Genomic DNA, 20606 nt, shown 5'->3' on the forward strand with positions numbered 1-20606 from the left:
GTTGTTTCAATCCATAATCCCCTAATGGGATATGATATTAATCATATTTTTCTTTCACTTTTTACTATCTGTATTTCTTCCCAGGTCAAGTGTCTGTTACAATCTTTACCTATTTTTCATGCAGGCGTTTGCCTTACACATGTGTGCTTTACGTATGTATACATACACATAAACACACATATCTTCTTTATGTAATGGGAATATAAATTCTTTATCAGAAGTGTTTGGTAAACATTTTTTCTCCAGTATTTGGCTGCCTGTTACCTTTTTTTACTTTTGTGTGTGTGCTGTATCTGGAGTGTCAAAGCTCATGATCTATGCAACGAAACCAATGGTCATGTAGGTTTTCTTCTGTATCATTTATAGTTTACTATTTTAAAGTTTTCCATCGTCAAGGTGAATGGCTTTTTTTAAAGTTGTCAATTTGTGTCTACTTGCATTTCATTGTGTATGTTTTATAATTATTTTATAACTGTTTTTCCAGAAGTCCTGGGATATCTGCCTGCATCCATTTGAATTTCCAACATGCAGTGGATTCAGTAGGATCACCAGCAAGAAACTAGGCCTCCCCTGATCTGGGAGTGTCTGCGGCCTGCATTTCCCAGCTGATCAGCAGAGGATGACAATCCCGCCTGTCTCACCAGCGCAGGGCCTCCCTACTTCATCACCAGACTTGGCTCTGCAGCTAGGCCTCCTCAGGACCCACCCAGGCTTTGGCTTTGGGACAGGACTGGGCTGCATCCACACGGAGAGGAATTCAGTTCCCTCAGGAGCTCAGTTTAGTCAGGAGACCATGGGAAGAAGAGGTGAAGAAACAGTGGCGAGAAGCTTCCTGTGCCTGGCTGGCTGTCTGGAGGGGCACTGTGTTCAGAGGACCCAGCAGAGGAAGGGCTTGATGTGGAAACCTGTGGGTTTTGATTAGTCACTTGGGGTGAGCAGGATCTGGGTGGGGCCTGGCCTCTCTAGCCGTGTTTGATGTTGTCTTGACTTTTCTGTGTTTCTGTTCACATGGTTGTTTTGAGAAGTAATTTATTTTTCAGTCATTTCAAACATACAGAAATTTTTCAATAGCAAGACTCAAAGTACTCACATTTGCCCCTTCATACAAAATACTCCAGAGTGTTTTACCTCAAACAAGGACACTCTCCAAGGAACCCAGCATATATCCCCCGAATGAGCATCATGAGATGATCTTATAGTAATCCAACCACAGGCCCACTTCAGCTTTCACCAGCTGCCCCAACTCTATGGAATTGTCTTTTTTCATTTGAATTTAGTTTTCTTTCTTTCTTTTCTTTTTTTTTTTTTTTTCTGGAACCATGATTGAGACTTACCCTCACATTCAAATCCCTGATGGATTTAAAGCACAGATGAGCATGTGACCTGGGCGGCCTTTCCTGGCGGCTTCTTTCACTGAGGACGTTGTCAGCTGTCACTGTCTATCCATGTTGCAGCATGTGTCAGTCCTACATTCTTTTAATTGTGATTAAAACACATAATATAACAACAGGTACCTTACTTTCAGCATGACACAAGGAAGGATAAGGCAGGGGATGAAAGCACAAGAAGCGAGCACTTCTCCATCCTTCAGGAGAAGGGTGTCACAAGTGTCTCCACACCAGGCAGGCAGAGCCCATAGGAGCACAGAAGGCAAACACTTTCAAACTGTGGTGCTAGAGAAGACTCTTGAGAGTCCCTTGGAGAGCAAGGAGATCAAACCAGTCAATCTTACAGGGAATCAACCCTGAATATTAATTGGAAGGGCTGATGCTGAAGCTGAAGCTCCAATACTGTGGCCACCGGATGCAAAGACCTGACTCACTAGAAAGATTCATGCTGGGAAAAATTGAGGGCAAGAGGAGAAGGGGGTGACAGAGGATGAGATGGTTGGATGGCTTCACTGATAGAAAGGACATGAGTTTGAGGACACTCAGGGAGATAGTGTAGGACACAGAAGCCTGGCATGATGCAGTTCATGCAGACATGACTTAGCAACTGAACAATAGGAGGCAAATGAATGGAAACGCAGCCTGTGGAGTCTAGTCTCTCCACTCCCAGCCCCAGAGCCGCAGATCCCAATCTACCAGCCCTAATGTGCATATCAGGACACCAAGAAGAAGACACACAGACCCTGCCTTAGGAAGCCAGACCCCCTGTTGGGATCACAGAGCATGGTCACATGGTCATTAAGGACTCAGCCCTTCCTCCATGCTCACATCCCCTGTCCTCACAAAGACATCCACAGGTCACTACATGGGGCTTTCTGGGGCACTTGTGAATAGTAGAAACTGCAATGGTAAAAGGAGAGGAGAAGACACAGATGGGAGCATGACCGTGGGGCTCTACAAATTACCAAAGACCTGAGGTCCTTAATACTTAGGATTTTGAAAAAGGTTTCTTAATGTGTAAATGGAGAAAGGAGGCCCATTGACTAAATAGTGTTGGGACAATTTGGCATCCAACTGGAAAACAAAGCTGGATACCTATGTAAGGAAACACCACCAAAAGCAATTAGATACATTAAGAACTTATATTTGAAAGGGAAAACTTACAACTCTAAGGACAATTTTTCACGAGGGAATATCTTTTTTTCTTAATAGAAGTATAGTTGACTTAATAAGTTGTGTTAGTTGCACAAGCATAGCAAAGTGACTCAGTGATTCAGTGATACAGTATATGAGGCGATTCTTCAAAGAAAATTCACTCTCTTTGGGAGGCCCCTGGGCAATGACCACTACTCAGAACAACTGACAGTCCTGAAACCCAGAGCAGCACATCGTGGTGCTCAGTGGGTGTTTGTTGACTGAATAAATGACTGTAATCAGACACTGAAAGCAAGCCTTGAGGCTGGGAGGAGATCCCCAATCCTGTCTTCAAACAGGAGGTCTCTCCTTTTTGGTATGGGTGAGTGAAATAGGGTTTGGAAAGGGAAACGATGTGTTACAAATTATCTGGTAAACCAAGGACATGTGGGAAGAGGATGTGAGCAGGCACATCCCAGGAAACTGAGCACAGAGGACGCAGCAGCTGCACCCTAACTCCTGCTTGTGGGCATCACACTGTCTCTAACTCTGGAAGCAGGGTGAACAGGGCACAGGTTTCCTGGAGAGGATGGGCATATGACCTCAACCTGGCCTATTAGCATGTTTCACCCCTCCCTGGCCATTGTGATTGGCTCTGAGCTGAGCAAATGACCAATCAGGACTCAGGGCAGACCTCCTGCTGGAATCCTGGGGAAGAGGAGCTTTATTTCTGTTTGGAGCAGGGCAAAGGTCAGCCTGTGGCAGTTGGTGGGGCTATGAGGTCAGCCTGTGGCAGTTGGTGGGGACGTGAGTTCAGCCTGTGGTAGTTGGAGGGGATGGGAGGTAGCTGCAGCAGTTGGTGGCCATCTTGCTCCCATAAAGGCAGAGACCCCTGCAGGAGGACAACAGAAGTATGCAGAGCTGAGAAGTTGGGGAGAGAGAATTTCCGCTCAGGTCCTTGAGATCCAGGTACAGTCCTGCCAGAAACTGTCTGCCTGTGGACCTCTTAGTTATTTAAGTCATTTCCTCCTGCTTGTTGACTTGCTTATTTAAGCCACTATGGGTTTTCTATAACCGCTTTCCAAAAAATTGTGACTCTTCCTTTCAGCTGGCTAAGTAGAGTCCAGAGAACTGCAACAGTGTGGGTTTTGTCTAGTTTCAGGGAAGAAATTCCAGATAACATTGCAAGACTTTAATCTGGAGATCTGAATGAACTCAAGCAGTATTTGTTGGAGCTAGCTGTTAACTCTAGGATTCCCCTAATTAGTTCTCACAGGGTTAGTCCTGTTAAGGTAGCAACACCTGTCCCCAATTAGAGGACAAGATGGAGGTTCAGAGAAGGGAGGTAGCCAGACTACAGCAAGGAGGTGTGCAGCCAACAGAACCCCTGCTCCTTGAACTCTGGGAAGCCACATGGTTGGAGCTTGTCCATGTGAAGGCGCTAAGGCACCCAGCCCCACACTGGCTGCTGTGGGGGGGCCTAAGGATTGGAAACTGCCATGTGGCTGCTCTGTCACTCACAAAAGCAACTCACGCTGAAGGTAGCGGGACCTTACTTCACCACAACCACCCCCTCCTGACTCCTTCAGCTCTGTACCCTCACTCTTGCTTTGCATGACAATTACAGAATCACGTTCATGTGACCACATAGGCAGTCTCTGGCTCACTGGCTCTCATCTGGAGCTGTTACAGGGGAGGCCAAGAGCTTTTGCCACTGCCCCCACCAGGGGACTTCCTCTTTGGGGCCTTCGGGGCTGTATTCCCCTCTTGCACTCCAGAGGACTTTTCCAGAATATACAGGGAACTTCACTCAGTTTAACAGGAGGCATCCATCACTGTCCTTTTCATGTCTCCCTTGAAACTCGGCTCCGGTCCTCCTTTCTCCACTATGTAGCCTCCCGTGGTGCCCAGGAGAGACCAAACTGACAATGAATTGACAGCACAGGAAGGTAACTGAGAGGTGAGATCTGACAGCTGGGAAGCTCAGCTTACAAGGGACCTCTCTCTCCACACTATAGAGGCTGTAGAAGCCCCCAGGGTCTGGAAGCAGTGCTTGGGCCAAACTGAATCCACAGGCCTTTTGACAGCTCAGGTTTCCAGCCGCGGGGTGGGGTGAGGTTCCTGAGGTTCTGAAGGCCCACTATGTGCAGGCTCAGGGTGCACAAAGAAGAGAGGGCAGAGCCTCCCGGAAGGCGCTCACAGACCACATATAGACAAGTCAGCCGGGCCGCAAGTCATAGAGCCTGAGCTGCTTTCGTGGGTGAAGGGTGTGGAGCAGAGGCAGAGACCCAAGTCTGCCCGGGGAACTGCTTAAGGAGAGAGAAATTTCAACCGAGATTTGAAGGCTGTATCAGTTAGTTACACCTTTGGCTGAGGTGAGTGGGGACAATGTGGGGGAGAAATGGAGAGACCAGACCATGCAGGAACTGCAGGCTCTGTGGGGGTGTTTGCACTGCGTGCAAGGAGGCACAGCTGGTGAGGATCAGGGGTTTGGGCCCCGACGCTGTGCAGAAATTAAGCCGGCGAGCCCTGAGGAGGGTCTCCCTGTAGATGCACAGGCAGGGAAGGCTGCTCTGAGGAGGTGATATTTCAGATGAGCCTTGTGTGGACCACTTCTACCTTCTGTCAACTTGATGCTTTGCTTTTGCAAGACGCCCCCTGTTCTGAGGCACTTCAACCTGGCCCCTCATCCCCGCCTGTCAGTCCCCCTCCCCTCACAGAGGAGTCCTTCCAGGGCCCACTGATTTTGTGTTTTGTTTTGTTTTTTTTTTTTTGCGGGGGTTGGGGTGGGGTGGGGGCTGCACCCTATGGCTTGTAGGATCTTATTGCCAGACCAGAGATCAAACCCAGGCCCCTGGCAGAGAAAATGCCCAGTCCTAACCCCTGCACACCAAGGGATTCCCCCAAGGCCCACTTTTCAAATACAATCCAACCTCCCCTTTAACTGGACTCATACTCCAGCACTGTCTACCTGCCCTGCTCCCCAGCATCGGGTTCCAGGACACTCAGGGTCCCCTCACCCCAGAGCCCATGAAGTTGCTCAGCCCGGCCAGTCCTCAGCCTGCTCACCCTGCCTGCCGTTCCCTTCTCAGCAACATGATGAAGGTTCCCTCCGTCCACAGGTCCAGCTCCTCCACCTCCTGCTCTCCCCATGCTCCCTGCATGGTAAAACCCCTCTTCCAGGACTGTGAGGAGAAACTTTCATTTCAATGGCGGTTGTTTCCGGATTGGTTAGCCTTACTGACCCTCAAAGTTTCCACTAAATATTCTATTTTAAACCAGCCTACAAGACACTTTGCAGACAGAGTAAACAAACGAAGAACAAGTGAACTACACACCCTTTTACAAAATCAAGTGGTAATACCTTAACATGTATTGGAATTCCTTTTCCCATAAAACCACAGGCTCCATCAGGGTGGAGGGAATATAAAAATCATGTAGTCAGGACCAGACTTCTACGAGGTCCTAACTACCCATCTCCCCACACTGAGGGCTCGGGCCCAGGCTTGACCGAGTCCAAGTCTCTGACTTAAAACTGAGTGGAATTTGGCTGGTTTTTCCAATTAAGCTTTTACAGTTGTCAGCTTAGCAGAAAAGTTCTCGGTTCCAACTCATCTGTCCGGCAGTAATCAAGCTGCACCACATGTGAGACGGCCTTTTCCCCGAGTTATTTGGTTAGAATCCGCAGATGGTAACAGGGAAAATTTCACTGTTTCAAAACAAGCTGTGTCTCTGGGAGGGAGTGGGGGTGGTGCCCTGGAATGTATCTCTCCTGAATCTTTTAGTCATTAGATTTCCAGAGAAGCCCCCAGAGGGGATAGTGGGCTGGAGCTGAGCTGGGCTGTCCCCCATGGTCCTGAGGGGGGAAACATCAGACAGCTGTGATCCTGGGAGCAGCCTGACCCTGGGAGCCACAGGAAAGGTCCCCTTCAAGCCTGCTGTCCAGCTTAGGATAAGGCTCAGCAGCTGTAACTCGGGGCTCATGGCTGAGGGGCAAAGGGAAGCTGGCCCCCCTCGCACTGGGTCCGGAGGCGGACAGTCCAGGGCTGGTCCGGAGCTTCCTGTCCCTGATGCCCTTCAATCCAGAGGAGTTGCTTTGTCCACAGGGCAGAATGAGCTCCAACCTCAGAACTGACGTTTCCAGATCAGGACAGAGGGAGAAGCAGAAAGGGCCTGCTTCGCTCTCCCAGGATACATTCTAGAGTTTGTGCGAATCACTCCCATCCCCCTGGAGGGAGAGGTTGGTCACACAAGCAGCCTCGATGAAGAGTAGCCGGGAAATCTGTAGTCCTGGGCGGCCAGTTACCAGATAAAGGAGGGTTTCTGGTGACCTGGGAGTGGACAAGGTACTGGGAGCCCTTGGATGCCTCAGCCCACCGCCTCTAATGCTCCCTCCCACCACCCGACCCATCTCTACCCTGAGCTCACATTTTATGAGATTGTCCGTTAGGTCAACTGTATTAAGGAATTAATAATTCAGGAAACAGTTGAAGATCATGGGAAAGTGGGTGCTTCTTGTGAGATTTGCTGGCAAATTGCTGGTGGGGCTCCCTCACTGACACTGAGGCTTTCTCCCCACCCTCTTCCTGCAGAGCCCACTGGGCACCGGCAGCCCGAGACATCTCGTCCAGTGGAAGGTGACTGTGTCCCGCCCTGCTCATGGGTGCCCTGCTCTTTAATACAAAACCCACACCCTCCCTGTGGGACCTTGATGGACAAATAAAGTGATGAGGCAGCCGTGGCCCAGCCAGCCCCAGCCCACACCTCATAGAAGAGGAGACAGTCTGTGAGCACAACGTTCCGTCATCAGAGTCAACTACTTTCCAGCCCTGAGGTGGGGATGTTTCAGTTTGGAGACACAGAGCACAGAGCACCGGTGTGGATGGTCCTGGAAGCAAGGGGGCCGGCTCAGCCCCCTCTCCCCAGCCTGGCTCCTGACCTCTGTCCTGTGTGTGCCTGACACTCCAGCTTCCTCCTGCCGGATGGCCTGCTCTCCAGTCCCTGTGGTCACACCCACATATCAGGACAACTCCCCCACCATGTGGAAGGGGAGATCCTGACTTCTGCATGAGAGTCAGGAAACTCAGCTGCACCGGTACCTGACCACACCACCCACAGGCTTTCATGGGACTTTACCCTGTTTATGCTTCCCTGGTGGCTCAGACGGTAAAGCGTCTGCCTGCAATGTGGGAGCCCCAGGTTCAATCCCTGGGTTGGGAAGATCCACTGGAGAAGGAAATGGCAATGCGCTCCAGCACTCTTGCCTGGAAAATCCCATGGACGGAGGAGCCTGATAGACTACAGTCCATGGGGTCGCAAAGAGTCAGACACGACTGAGCAACTTCACTTTCACTTTCACTTTATCCCGTTTATGGGCATCTCAGTCATGATTAACACAGGCCCCAGGGACCAAAATTCCCCTCAGCCCTTCTGAAGATGTTGGGTAATGTCAGTGCAGGGAGGTCATACATGCTTTCTGCATCTCGGCCCTGCAGGGCAGCAACTGTTGCTGTTGGGAGTCATCCTCCTAATTCTCTCAGTTGTCTTTGCATTTAGTTCTGATTTACTTCTAGTACCACATGACTGCAGGCTTCTTAGACTGGAAAATACACAGCCTCAATTCTGTGCAGCGAGGATGCAAAACAGAGTGTGATCCACCTTTCTGGAGCATCAAGTTTATCAAAAGGAATTGGAAGAACCAAAGAGTTGACAACAACTCTCCGCCTCCCCCTCTCACATGCAGGACAGAAGAGTGGGGTAGGGAGACACACCCAGGAGAGGCAGTCCAGTCTCTGCAGTTTCAGGTGAGAGCCGAGGGGTGGGCCTGCAGCCAGGCGGGCCCTCTTCTGCTCGCCCAGGCCGCTGCAGACCATCCTCTGACCTGGCCAGGGTTTTGGATACGATGCTTCTGAAGGCCGTGGAGGTGTGGGATACCCTCCTGATTTGAATCTTGTCAGAGGATTCAACCCCTCAATCACTGCCAGGGACTGCATCCTGGCGTTTCATCGTGGGGCATCCTTGGACTTTACCTGGGCTCCGTTTGTTATGCTGCCTCTTGCTGGGCAGACTATTATAAATCTGCATATTTTCAGGTGAACCCTGCTCTTTCTGGCTGTGGCCAGAGGAAAGTGTCTGGGGACACTCTCAGGCTGCCCAGTGTGGGAGGAGCTCCTGGTGTTGGACACACCCAGGGGCAGCTGCTTCCCTCTGGGACTTCAGTCCTGCTGCTGGTGCTATTGGCGGAGGGAAGGCCTCAGGGCCACACAGGGCGCTGGGCTGGGGATGGTGGGCCTCTGCTCCAGGCCAGGTGGAGACCAGCAGGCTCCCTCATCTTCTGCTCTGACTTCTGGTCCTTGTGCAGTTGTACGTTCTCTCCCTGGTTGAGCCACGTGGTATGAGTGTGGACACCTCAGGCCTTGGAGAAGGCTCACGTTATGGCTGCTGAGGTCAGTGGAAGGGGAGAGCCTCGCAGTGATGGAGCAGCCCTCCACCTTGTGTTCCCCTGAGCTGACAGTGCAATGCCTGCTGCCTGTTCCCTGAGTCATGGATCAGGTCCCACCTCCACACCAGAGTCCTTACCACTGTCACCCCTGGGTCCTTGTCACAGGGTGGTGCACAGAATGGCCTGAGTGGCTCCTTCTGGCCCAGGTTCACCCATGGAGGCCTCATCAGTCATTTAAGGTGCTTTTGTCACTGGGGTTGAGGACCATATTTTTTAGCAAATTCTTTCTCTGATGACAGACACAGGGGAACGTGTTGTTGTCCTACGAGGATTCACAGCCACAGCTCTGAAAAGTCATATCCCCCAAAAGGCAGGGTCCCGGTCACCATGGAGTAGAGAACTACTCCCAGACTCCACACATCCACCGCAGGGCAGTCGGAGCCCTGTCCCAGGAAGAATTCTAAGGCAGTGTAAGTGCAGCTACCATAAAAAGTGTTGAGCTTCCCACTCTCATCACACTCGTTGCTGAGGCCAAAGTCTGTGATTTTCACGTGCTACTCGGTGTCAAAGAGGAGGTTCCCTGGCTTCAGGTCCCAGCGCAGGACGTGCCCCTGGTGGCCGTGCTGCAGGGCAGAGAGCAGCTGTCCCAGCGGCCTCGGGCGTCAGCCTCTGTCATTTGGTCCATGTCCCACGGTCCTCCAAATGGCTGCACGTGTCCCCCTCGCTGAGGCCCTCCATCCAGGAACAAGGTGGTCTCTGTGTCAATCACCTCCAGTAGTTTGATGATATTTTCATGGTTTAGAGCCTTCATACTATTCACTTCCTGGAAGAGTCCTGGAGGCTGGAGGAGCTCTGCTGACTCTTCCTAATGACCTTTATGGCCAACTCTGTCCCAGTCAGAACGTACCGGGCCCACTTTGGCAAATCAACCTTTACCAATAATGTAAAGAATCGCAGTTCTCAATAGAAGCCTTGTCCCCTGAGATGGCTGTGAGGCCCAGCATCATGGTGATCTGCTGACTACACTGACTGCCAGCACTAACTAGCAATGCTAACTATGCTAACTATACTCCTGCAGCACGGAGTCCTCCAGGTTGGAGTGAAAGGCTTTGGATAGCAGCTCAAAATGTTATGAACAGATAAAGATCTCTGGTAAAAGTAGATAGACAAGCAATTAGAAAATTTACTATTGTAACTGTGGTTTGTAGCTCCACTATTTTATTTTCTCTCTGATAGATGAGGTTAATAAAAAGAATTAAGCACCATTTTTAGTGTGGTTATGAGTTACTACTGTTGTTCAGTCACTAAACCGTGTCCAGTTCTCTGTGACCTCATGTGCCAGGAGCCAGCAAGAGGCATTCCACTTGTGACAAAGGTCACGAGGAAGGAGGCTCGGCATATGCAAAGGCAGGATCAAGCCTCAGGAGTCCCCCTGGATATTCTCGAGCATCTACCCCCAAAAAACCAGAGTCTGCCTACTTTACTGCTTTGTGCTCTCACCTCTGACTTTACTGGGGGCTGTCCCCCACCACCATCTCACTCTCTCTGTCAAAGAGTTAACTTACAGCTCCAATTAATAAAGTTCCTGGGCAATTAGGAGTGTTTAGATCCAAACCCCTCAGATAGCTCTCTAACTCACCTGACAAGTTTACCCGGACTCCTACAGCTATGCATACGATTGTTTACAGTCTCCCAGCCTCGAGAGGCATGGGAAGCTTAAGATATTCAAATAGCTTAGAGCCTCTCAGAGAGTTAGAAACTGTCAGAATAAAACTAGTAAAAGATTTCATTGATGAGCCAATGCTTGCTGCCAAGTTTCCACATCCCCTGTATTGTATCCTTGAATGTGTATTAATTAATATAGTTGGTATGTAGAAAAAATAAGTAGTGGCCTTGGTGCTAGCAACTTTAGACCCTTAAGGTAATAAATTCTGTCCTTTGTTGTAAACCCATTACGCCTCTGCCCTATAGGAATGCAATTTTATCTAACACCTTCGGAAGATGGCGCCAAACCTTAAAATAATTACTCTTAGAGAAAATAAGTCTTTGTCAAGAGTCATAAAATGTTAATAGGCCTTCTGGCCAGAAGATGATGTAAATCACCTAAACCATTTGTATATGATAAATTTGCAGGATAGAAACCCTGGTTTTTGATAAGGATCAAAGACTGCTGACTTTGCATCCCCTATTATCCTCCATGTGTAACTTAGGGTATAAAAGCCCCTGTTGAAAATAAAGCTACGGGCCTTGCTCACCAACGCTTGGTCTCCCCATGTCATTCTTCTCCTTAACTTCCAGCTGAGTCTCCATCTGGAGCACGGAGGTCCTCTGAGACCATTTATTTGCCTGGGCTTCTAAGACCCACTCGAGAAGGTGTCTAAGGTGGGGCACCTTCCTCTATTCAACAGGGCGCCTGCGGCCTCCATAGTCAGAGCTAACCTGGTGTCACAGCTTATATTGATTTTCCGCGTAAACCAAGCTACTCAGCCTCTTTTCTCCCCTGAATTTTCCTACTGAGCTATCCTCATTCTATTACTCTTTATATCTTTGATGAATATTTAAATAGTCGCCTACTCCGTCTCTCCTTCGAATACCCTGGATCAGCCAGGGCTGGTCCCCGGCACTCATGAACTGTGCACACTGGGCTCCTCTTGTCCTCCATTCCTCCCTGAATTGGCTCAAATTCATGTCCATTGAGTCGGTGAGGCTATCTATGTCATACTGTGATGCCACCTTCTCTGATTATTTCAGTCTTCCAGCATCAAGGTCTTTCTAGTAAATCAGCTCTTCACATCAGGTGGCTGAAGTATTGGCGCTTCCATTTCAGCATCAGTCCCTCTAATGTAGATTCAGGGTTGATTTACTTTAGGATGGACTGGTTTGATCTCCCTGCAGTCCAAGGGACTCTCAAGAGTCTTCTCCAACAATACAAATGGAAAGCATCAATTCCTCACTCAGCCTTCTTTATGGTCCAACTCACAACTATACATGACTACTGGAAAACCATAGCTTTGACTATAGGGACCTGTGTCCCAAAGTGACATCTCTGCTTTCTAATACATTGTCGAGGTTTGTCATCACTTACATTCCAAGGAGCAAGTGTTTTTTAAATTTTATGGCTGCAGTCACAATCCACAGTGATTTTGGAGCCCCAAGGTAATAAAATTTGTCACTGCTTCCAGTTTTTGCCCTTCTATTTGCCACGAAGTGATGGGACTGGATACCATGATCTTAGTTTTGTTAATGTTGAGTTTCAAGCCAGTTTTTTCACTCCCCTCTTTCACCTTCATCAAAAGATGTTAGTTCCTCTTTTTTTTTCTGCCATTAGAGTGGTATCATCTGCATATCAGTTGTTGATGATATTTCTCCTGGAAATCTTGATTCCAGCTTGTGATTTCTCCAGCCTGGCATTTCGCATGATACACTCCCCACATAAGTTAAATAAGCAGGGTGATACATACAGCCTTGACATACTCATTTCCCAATTTTAAACCAGTCCATTGTTCCATGTATGGTTCTCTTCCTTCTTGACCTGCATAAGGTTTCCCAGGAGTCAAGTAAGATGGTCTAGTATTTCCATTGTTTTAGAATGTTCCACAATTTGTTGTGATCCACACAGTCAAAGGCTTTCATCAATGAAGTAGATGCTTTTCTGGAATTCCTTTGCTTTCTCCATGATTCAATGAATGTTTCAAATTTGACCTCTGTTTCACTGTCTCTTTGAAACACAGCTTGTACACCTAGAAGTTCTCAATTCACGTACTGCTGATGATTAGCCAGAAGGATGTTGAGCACAATCTTGTTGGCATGTGAAATGAGCAAAAGCATACAGTAGTTTGAACATTCCTTAACCCTGTCTTTCTTTGGGATTGGAATGGAAACTGATCTTTTCCAGTCCTGTAGCCACTGCTGAATTGTCCAAATTTGCTGACATATTGAGAGCACTTAAACAGCATCATCTTTTAGGATTTGAAATAGCTGGAATTCTGTCACATCCACTAGCTTTTTTCATAATAATGCTTCTTCCTAAGGCCCACTTCACACTCCAGGATATCTGGTCTAGGTGAGTGATCACACTATCCTGATTATTTGGGTCCTTCAGATCTTATTTGTATAGTTCTTTTGTGTATTCTTGCCACCTCTTCTTAATATCTTCTACTTCTGACAGGTCCTTATAACTTCTGTCCTTTATCGTTCCCATCTTTGTGTGAAATGTTCCCTTGATATCTCCAGTTTTCTTGAAGAGATCTCTAGTCTTTCCCATTCTGTTGTGTCCCTCTTTCTTTGCATCGTTCATTGAAGAAGGCTTTCTTTTACCGCCTCGCTGTTTTCTGGAACCTTGCATCCAGTTGTGTGTATCTTTCCCTTTCTTCTTTTCCTTTCACTTCTCTTCTTAGCTATTTGTAAAGCCTCCTCAGACAACCACATTGCCTTCTTGCATTTCTTTTTGGGGGGATGGTTTTGGCCACCACCTCCTGTACATTGTTATGAACCTCTGTCCATAATTCTTTAGGCACTCTGTCTACCAGCTCTAACCCCTTGAATATATTTGTCACTCCATTGTATAATCATAAGGAATTTGACTTAGGTCATGCCAAATGGCCTAGTGGTTTCTCTACTTTCTTTAATTTAAGCCTGAATTTTGCCAACAAAGAGCTGATGATCTGCGTCATAGTCGGCTCCAGGTCTTGTTTCTGCTGACTGTTTAGAGCTTCTCCATATTTAGCTACAAAGAATATATACTAATTTCGATATTCATTATCTGGTGATGTCCATGTGTACAATTGTCTCTTGGGTTGTTGGAAAAGAGTGTTTGCTATGACCAGTGTGTTCTCTTAACAAAACTGTTTTTGCCCTGCTTTATTTTGTGTTCCAAGGCTAATCTTGCCTATTATTCTGGGTATCTCCTGACTTTCTACTTTTGCTTTAGAGTCCCCTATGATGAAAAGGACATCTTTTTTGGTGTTAGTTCTTTCTTCAAGAACCAGTCCACTTCAGCTTCTTTGGCATTAATGGTTAGGGCAAAGACTTGGATTACCAACACATTGAATGATTTGCCTTAGAAACAGACCGAAATCATTCTATCGTTTTTGAGATTGCACCCAAATACTGCAATTTGGACTCTCTTGTGGACTGTGGGAGCTACTCCATTTCTTCCAAGGGATTCTTGCCCACAGTAGTAAATATAATGGTTATTTAAATCAAATCCACCCATTCCTGTCCATTTTAGTTCAATGATTCCTAAGATGTTGATGTTTAATCTTGACATCTCCTGCTTTACCACATCCAATTTACCTTGATTCATGAACCTAACATTCCAGCTTCCTGTGCAATATTGTTCTTTATAGCACTGGACTTTACTTTCATCACCAGACACATCCACAACTAAGTGTTGTTTCCACTTTGGCCCAGATGCTTCATTCTTTCTGGAGCTATTAGTAATTGCCCTCCACTCTTCCCCAGTAGAATACTGGGCACCTTCTGACCTGGAAGGCTCATCTTCTTGTGTCATATCTTTTGCTTTTGGGTTTCTCTAGGCAAGAATACTGGAGTGGCTTGTCATTTCCTCCTACACTGGACCACATTTTTTCAGAATTGTTCACTATGCCCATTCATCTTGGGTGACTCATGGCAAGGCTCAGATCTTCATTGAGTTATGCAAGCCCTTTGCCACAACAAGGCTGTGATCCATGAAGGGGTTTTGGATACACAACACAAAAGGTATAATCAGTAACTAAAAGAAGTTCAAGTCAGAGCTGTTGGAGCAGAGGTTTTTTTATGTTCTTGACATTAAACTGGCTTAAATTGGCATTAGAGTGTTATATCTTTAGGATGTTACTTATAATCTAATTATAACCACAAAGAAAATAATTATAGAATATGCACAAAAGGGAATGAGAAGGGAATTAAAATGTTGCACTACCAAAAATGCAGAAGAAGGTGGTCATGCAGGAAATCAGAGACAAAAAAATCATTAAGCCATACAGAAAACAAAGAGCAAAATGACAGAGGTAACTCCTTCTATATGAGTAATTACATTACATGTAAACAGATTAAACTCTCCAGTCCAAAGACTGGCAGAATGATGCATATGATGCAACTATTTGCCATCTATAAGAGATTAATTTTAGATCCAAAGACAGAAAAAAGTTGAACATGAGAAGACAGAAAACCCATGACAACAGTAACCAAAAGATATCAGTTGTGGCTGTACTAATATCAGACAAAATAGACTAAATGAGAAAAGGTTACAAGAGAAAAGAATATTATATGTTAATCGGAAATTCAACAATATAGTGATAAAATTACATTTACACACCTAATGACACCATCAAAACACATGAAAGAAAAATGAACAGAACTGAGGGGAGACATAGACCATTCATACAACACTTGGAACTTCCAATATCCCACTCTCATTGATGGATAATCAGGCAAGATGAGTGCAAAGGTAGAAAATTTCAGCAGCACAATCAGTTAGGTCTAACGACAAACACACCAGCAGAACACATGTTCTCCCCAAGGGCATTAGGGCCTCCTCCAGGACAGACAATTGGTTAGGCTACAATTTATCTCAGTGATTTGACAAGACAGATCTCATACAAAATATCTTCTCTAACTACAATGCGATAAAGTTAGAAATCAGCAAGAGAAGAAAAAGTGGAAAATTCACATATTTGCAAAAATTAAACACACTTTAGCCAATGTAGCAAAGAATAAAGCATAGGGGAAATTTAAAAATACTTAGAGATGAAGGAAAGTGAAGCACTACCTTATGAGAAACAGAAAAGCAGTGCTAAGGGGAAATTTATAGCTTTAAAAACATAAAAATCTCAAACCAGTAACTCCATGTAATTTTGGTAACTAGAAAAAGAAGAACAAACTACTGAACCCAAAGCTGACAGAAGGAAGGTAGTAATGAAGATTAGTACCAGAGACAAAATAGAAAAGCAAAGAAAATAAAGAACACAAAGTTGACTCTTTGGATAAATTAACAAAGTTGACAAGCTATTAGCTGGACTGACTTTTTAAAAAGGGAAGACAAATGACTGAAATGAGAAATGAACATGGAGGAATAAAAAGGATTATGGAGAGTACTGTAAATGATTGTCCTCTAACAAATGGGATAACTAGATAAAATGGACAAAATGCTAGAACTACAAATCCTCCCAAGACTGAGTCACAAACAAATAGAGACTCACAGCTAGTAAGGTGATTGGATCACTAATCAAAACCCCTCCACAGACAAACCTCTGGACCAAACTGATGGCTTCACTGGTGAATCCTACCAGACCTTTGACAAGAACAAACACCAATCCTCCTCAAAATCACCCCATAAATTCAGGAGAAAACAAAACAAAACAAAACACTTCCTAACTCCTTTAAGGTATGAACAGGCAAACAGATAAGACACTAAAAGATGAACTCCCCAGGTCGGTAGGTGCCCAATATGCTACTGGAGATCAGTAGAGAAATAACTCCAGAAAGAATGGAAACACGGAGTCAAAGCAAAAACGACACCCAGCTATGGATGTGACTGTTGATGGAAGTAAAGTCCAATGCTGTAAAGAGCAATATTGCATCAGAACCTGGAATGTTAGGTCCATGAATTAAGGCAAATTGGACGTAGTCAAACAGGAAATGGCAAGAGTGAACATCGACATTTTAGGAATCTGCAGAACTAAAATGGTCTGGAATGGGTGAATTTAACTCAGATGACCATTATATCTACTACTGTGGGCAAGAGTCCCTTAGAAGAAATGGAGTCAACAAGAGTCTGAAATGCAGTACTTGGATGAAATCTCAAAACAGAATGATCTCTGTTCATTTCCAAGGCAAACCACTCAATATCACAGTAATCCAAGTCTATAATCCATGATTATACAGTGGAAGTGAGAAATAAATTCACGAGATTAGATCTGATAGAGTGCCTGAAGAAATATGGACAGAGGTTCATGACAGCATACAGGAGGCAGGGATCAAGACCATCCCCAAGAAAAGGAAATGCAAAAAGGCAAAATGGTTGTCTGACAGGGCCTTACAAATAGCTAGAAAAGAAGAGAAGCAAAAGGCAAAGGAGAAAAGAAAGATACACCCATTTGAATGCAGAGTTCCAAAGAATAGCAAGGACAGGTAAGAAAACCTTCCTCAGTGATCAGTGCAAAGAAATAGAGGAAAGCAATAGAATGGGAAAGACTAGAGATCTCTTCAAGAAAATTAGAGACACAAAGGGAACATTGCATGCAAAGACGGGCACAATAAAGGACAGAAATGGTATGGACCTAACAGAAGTAGAAGGTATTAAGAAGAGGTGGCAAGAATACACAGAAGAACTGTACAAAAAAGATCTTCACAACCCAGATAGCCATGATGGTGTGATCACCCACCTAGAACCAGACATCCTGGAATGTGAAGTCAAGTGGGCCTTAGGAAGCATCACTATGAACAAACTTAGTGGAGGTCATGGAATTCCAGTTGAGCTATTTCAAATCCTGAAAGATGATGCTGTGAAAGTGCTGCACTCCATATGCCAACAAATTTGGAAAACTCAGCTGTGGCCACAGAACTGGAAAAGGTCAGTTTTCATTCCAATCCCAAAGAAAGGCAGTGCCAATAAAGCTCAAAGTATCGCACAATTGCACTCATCTCACACGCTGGTAAAGTAATGTTCAAAATTCTCCAAGCCAAGCTTCAGCAGTACATGAACCATGAATTTCCAGATGTTCAAGCTGGATTTAGAAAAGGCAGAGGAACCAGAGATCAAATTGCCAACATCTACTGGATCATCAAAAAGCACGAAAATTCCAGAAAAACATCTACTTCTGCTTTATCGACTAGGCCAAGGCCTTTGACTGTGTGGATCACAACAAACTGTGGAAAATTCTTCAAGAGATGGGAATAGCAGACCACCTGACCTGCCTCTTGAGAAATCTGTATGCAGGACAAGAAGAAACAGAACTGGATGTGGAACAACAGATTGATTCCAAATCGGGAAAGGAGTACGTCAAGGCTGTATATTGTCACCCTGCTTATTTAACTTATATGCAGAGTACCATTATGAGAAACGCTGAGCTGGATGAAGCACAAGCTGGAATCAAGATTGCCAGGAGGAATATCAATAACCTCAGATATGCAGATGACATCACCCTATGGCAGAAAGCAAAGAACTAAAGAGTCTCTTGATGAAAGTGAAAGAGGAGAGTGAAGAGTAGGCTTGAAACTCAACTTAGTTGGCTTAAACTTAGAAAACTAAGATCATGGCATCTGGTCCCATTACTTCATGGCAAATAGATGGGGAAACAATGGAAACAATGAGAGACTTTATCATTTTGGGCTCCAAAATCACCACAGATGGTGACTGCAGCTATGAAATTAAAGACACTTGCTCCTTGGAAGAAGTTATAACCAACCTAGACAGCATATTAAAAAGCAGACGCATTACCAACAAAGGTCCATGTGGTCAAAGCTATGGCTTTTCCAGTAGTCTTGTATGGATGTGAGAGTTGGACTATAAAGAAAGCTGAGTGCCAAAGAATTGATGCTTTTGAACTGTGGTGTTGGAGAAGACTCTTGGGAGTCCCTTGGATTGAAAGGAGATCCAACCAGTCCATCCTAAAGAAATCAGTCCTGAATATTCATTGGAAGGACTGATGCTGAAGCTGAAACTCCAATGCAAAGAACTGACTCACTGGAAAAGACCCTGATTCTGGGAAAGATTGAAGGCAGGAGGAGAAGGGGACGACAGAGGATGAGATGGGTGGATGGCATCACTGACTCAATGGACATAAGTTTGAGTAAACTCTGGAAATTGGTGATGGACAGGGAGTCCTGGTGTGCTGCAGTCCATGGGGTTGCCAAGACTCAGCCACGACTAAGCAACTGAACTATACTGAACTCTTTATGAGACCAGCATCACCTTGATACCCATCCACTCCTCAATATATCCAGTCCATCTTCTAGATAGTCCCCAAAGGGATTTTGTAAAACAGCTAGATAGACAGGTTCCTTGTCCAGTGACTTGAATCTGGTCCTATAAAATCTTTGTACTTTCTTTTAGTACCATCCCCTGATTCCAGGGGGCTTGGGAGATTGGAGTTTGACTCCATCACCAACAGCCAGTGATTTAACCAGTCAGCCCATTTGCTGAAGCCTTCTTAAAGCCCCAGAAGGATGGGGTTTGGAGAGCTTCCAGATTGGTGAATTTGTGGAGATTCGGAGTGGAGTGTGGGATGCCCTCTCTCCACACCCTGCCCATGCACCTCTTCCATCCTCACAACTAAGACAGAGAGATGAATTCAAATCTGACCATCCTTATGATCACGTACCCTCTCCTGGGTGGTAAGAGACCCTCAGAGAATCTGATCAAAGCCGTGGACCTCACTCATGGTCAACTTGCACATGCTCACCTGCGTGTCCAGTCATGGAGCCTGTGTGCACTGGCCACACAGGAAGCAGACGCAGCGGGGGCATCTGGTCAGCTGGCTCTGACTTCACAGCCTTTGTGTGCCCAGTCCTCTGTCTTTTAACCTTCTGGGCTGTGCTGGCTTGGGGAAAGACTTGGCCAATATGCTCTTCAAGATCAAGAAGATAAAACACAGGAGATGTACTATGTTTCCTGAAGTACTCTGCCAAGAAAAGACAAGGTCCTATGTTACCAGAGAGGGGTGAGAGAAGTGGGAGAGGTCGGTCAGAGGGTAAAAGTTACAGTCTGTAGACTGAGTGAGTCTAGAGACAGCACAGAACTGGATAACTGCAGTTAAGGCTCTGCATCTTGTAGGGGAAACTCCCCAGGAGAGCACAGACCACACCAAAAAGTGACAGATATCTGAGCAGAAGGACAGGTTAGTGTGCCTGTAGTGATCACTCCACTATGTACACGACACTAAAGTGGCATGCGGTACACCTGAAAGCCATGCAACTTATATTAAAGAAAAAATGTTGAGGTCTGTGATGTGAGTGGCCAGCAGATGACCTGTATGCTGTGACTTCAACAATGGCAGAAATGACGCTCCTGCCAGGGTCAAGCCCAACCTGCCAAGGGACAGGTGGCTCTTGCTTCCTCACTCTTGCTCTGTCTTCCTCCCTGAAGATCAGGTGTATGTTAGGTGCACCACAGTCTTCAGCGCTAAGACTTGCAGAGGCTCCCTGCTAAATGGCTGAGGGGCAGTGACGCAGCAAGGCCAGGAACCCCGTGGCTGTCCTGGGACAGCCTGTGTCTGAGAAGCCAGGACTCACCAGGGAACAGGAAGGGACCCTGAGCAGATCTTCCTGGTTCTTGCCCAGCCTCACCCTTTACCGCCTGCCAAGAGGGCCCAGAATGGCACTCAACCTCCAGGAGCCTTTTCTTTGTATCGAAGGTGACAGGAACAATTAATCCCAAGAATATGGAAGGGGAGAAGGCAGACGTACAGCAAGAAGGGGATGATGGATAAAGCCACTTCTCTCATCCACTGCATGAAGGTGTAACTGAGAATGTGAGCTCCCTGCCCTGGCAGCCCTGTGGGGCACAGAGGAAAGGGAGACTTCTGTGGGGGGTGATGTAAGGCCTGGCACCGAGCAGGCTCCAGGGAAATGTCCATTGCCTGCACCCAGAGTTGACCAAATCTCAGACACTAACAGCAGAGTCACATTTAAACCAAAGA

At 46.2% G+C, this 20606-nt stretch overlaps 1 long non-coding RNA gene across 1 annotated transcript in view; it reads left to right on the forward strand.

The window, feature by feature from the left end:
* The first annotated feature begins 1682 nt into the window (after nt 1-1682).
* Nucleotides 1683-20606, forward strand: part of LOC133240282 (uncharacterized) — a 31852-nt gene continuing 12928 nt past the window's right edge. The window contains exon 1 of the long non-coding RNA XR_009734175.1: nt 1683-3491. This is a non-coding gene — a long non-coding RNA (uncharacterized LOC133240282). The remainder of the gene's footprint in view (nt 3492-20606) is intronic.

This window comes from Bos javanicus, chromosome 28 (genome assembly GCF_032452875.1).
Source record: "Bos javanicus breed banteng chromosome 28, ARS-OSU_banteng_1.0, whole genome shotgun sequence".
In the NCBI taxonomy this organism is placed as follows: domain Eukaryota; kingdom Metazoa; phylum Chordata; class Mammalia; order Artiodactyla; family Bovidae; genus Bos; species Bos javanicus.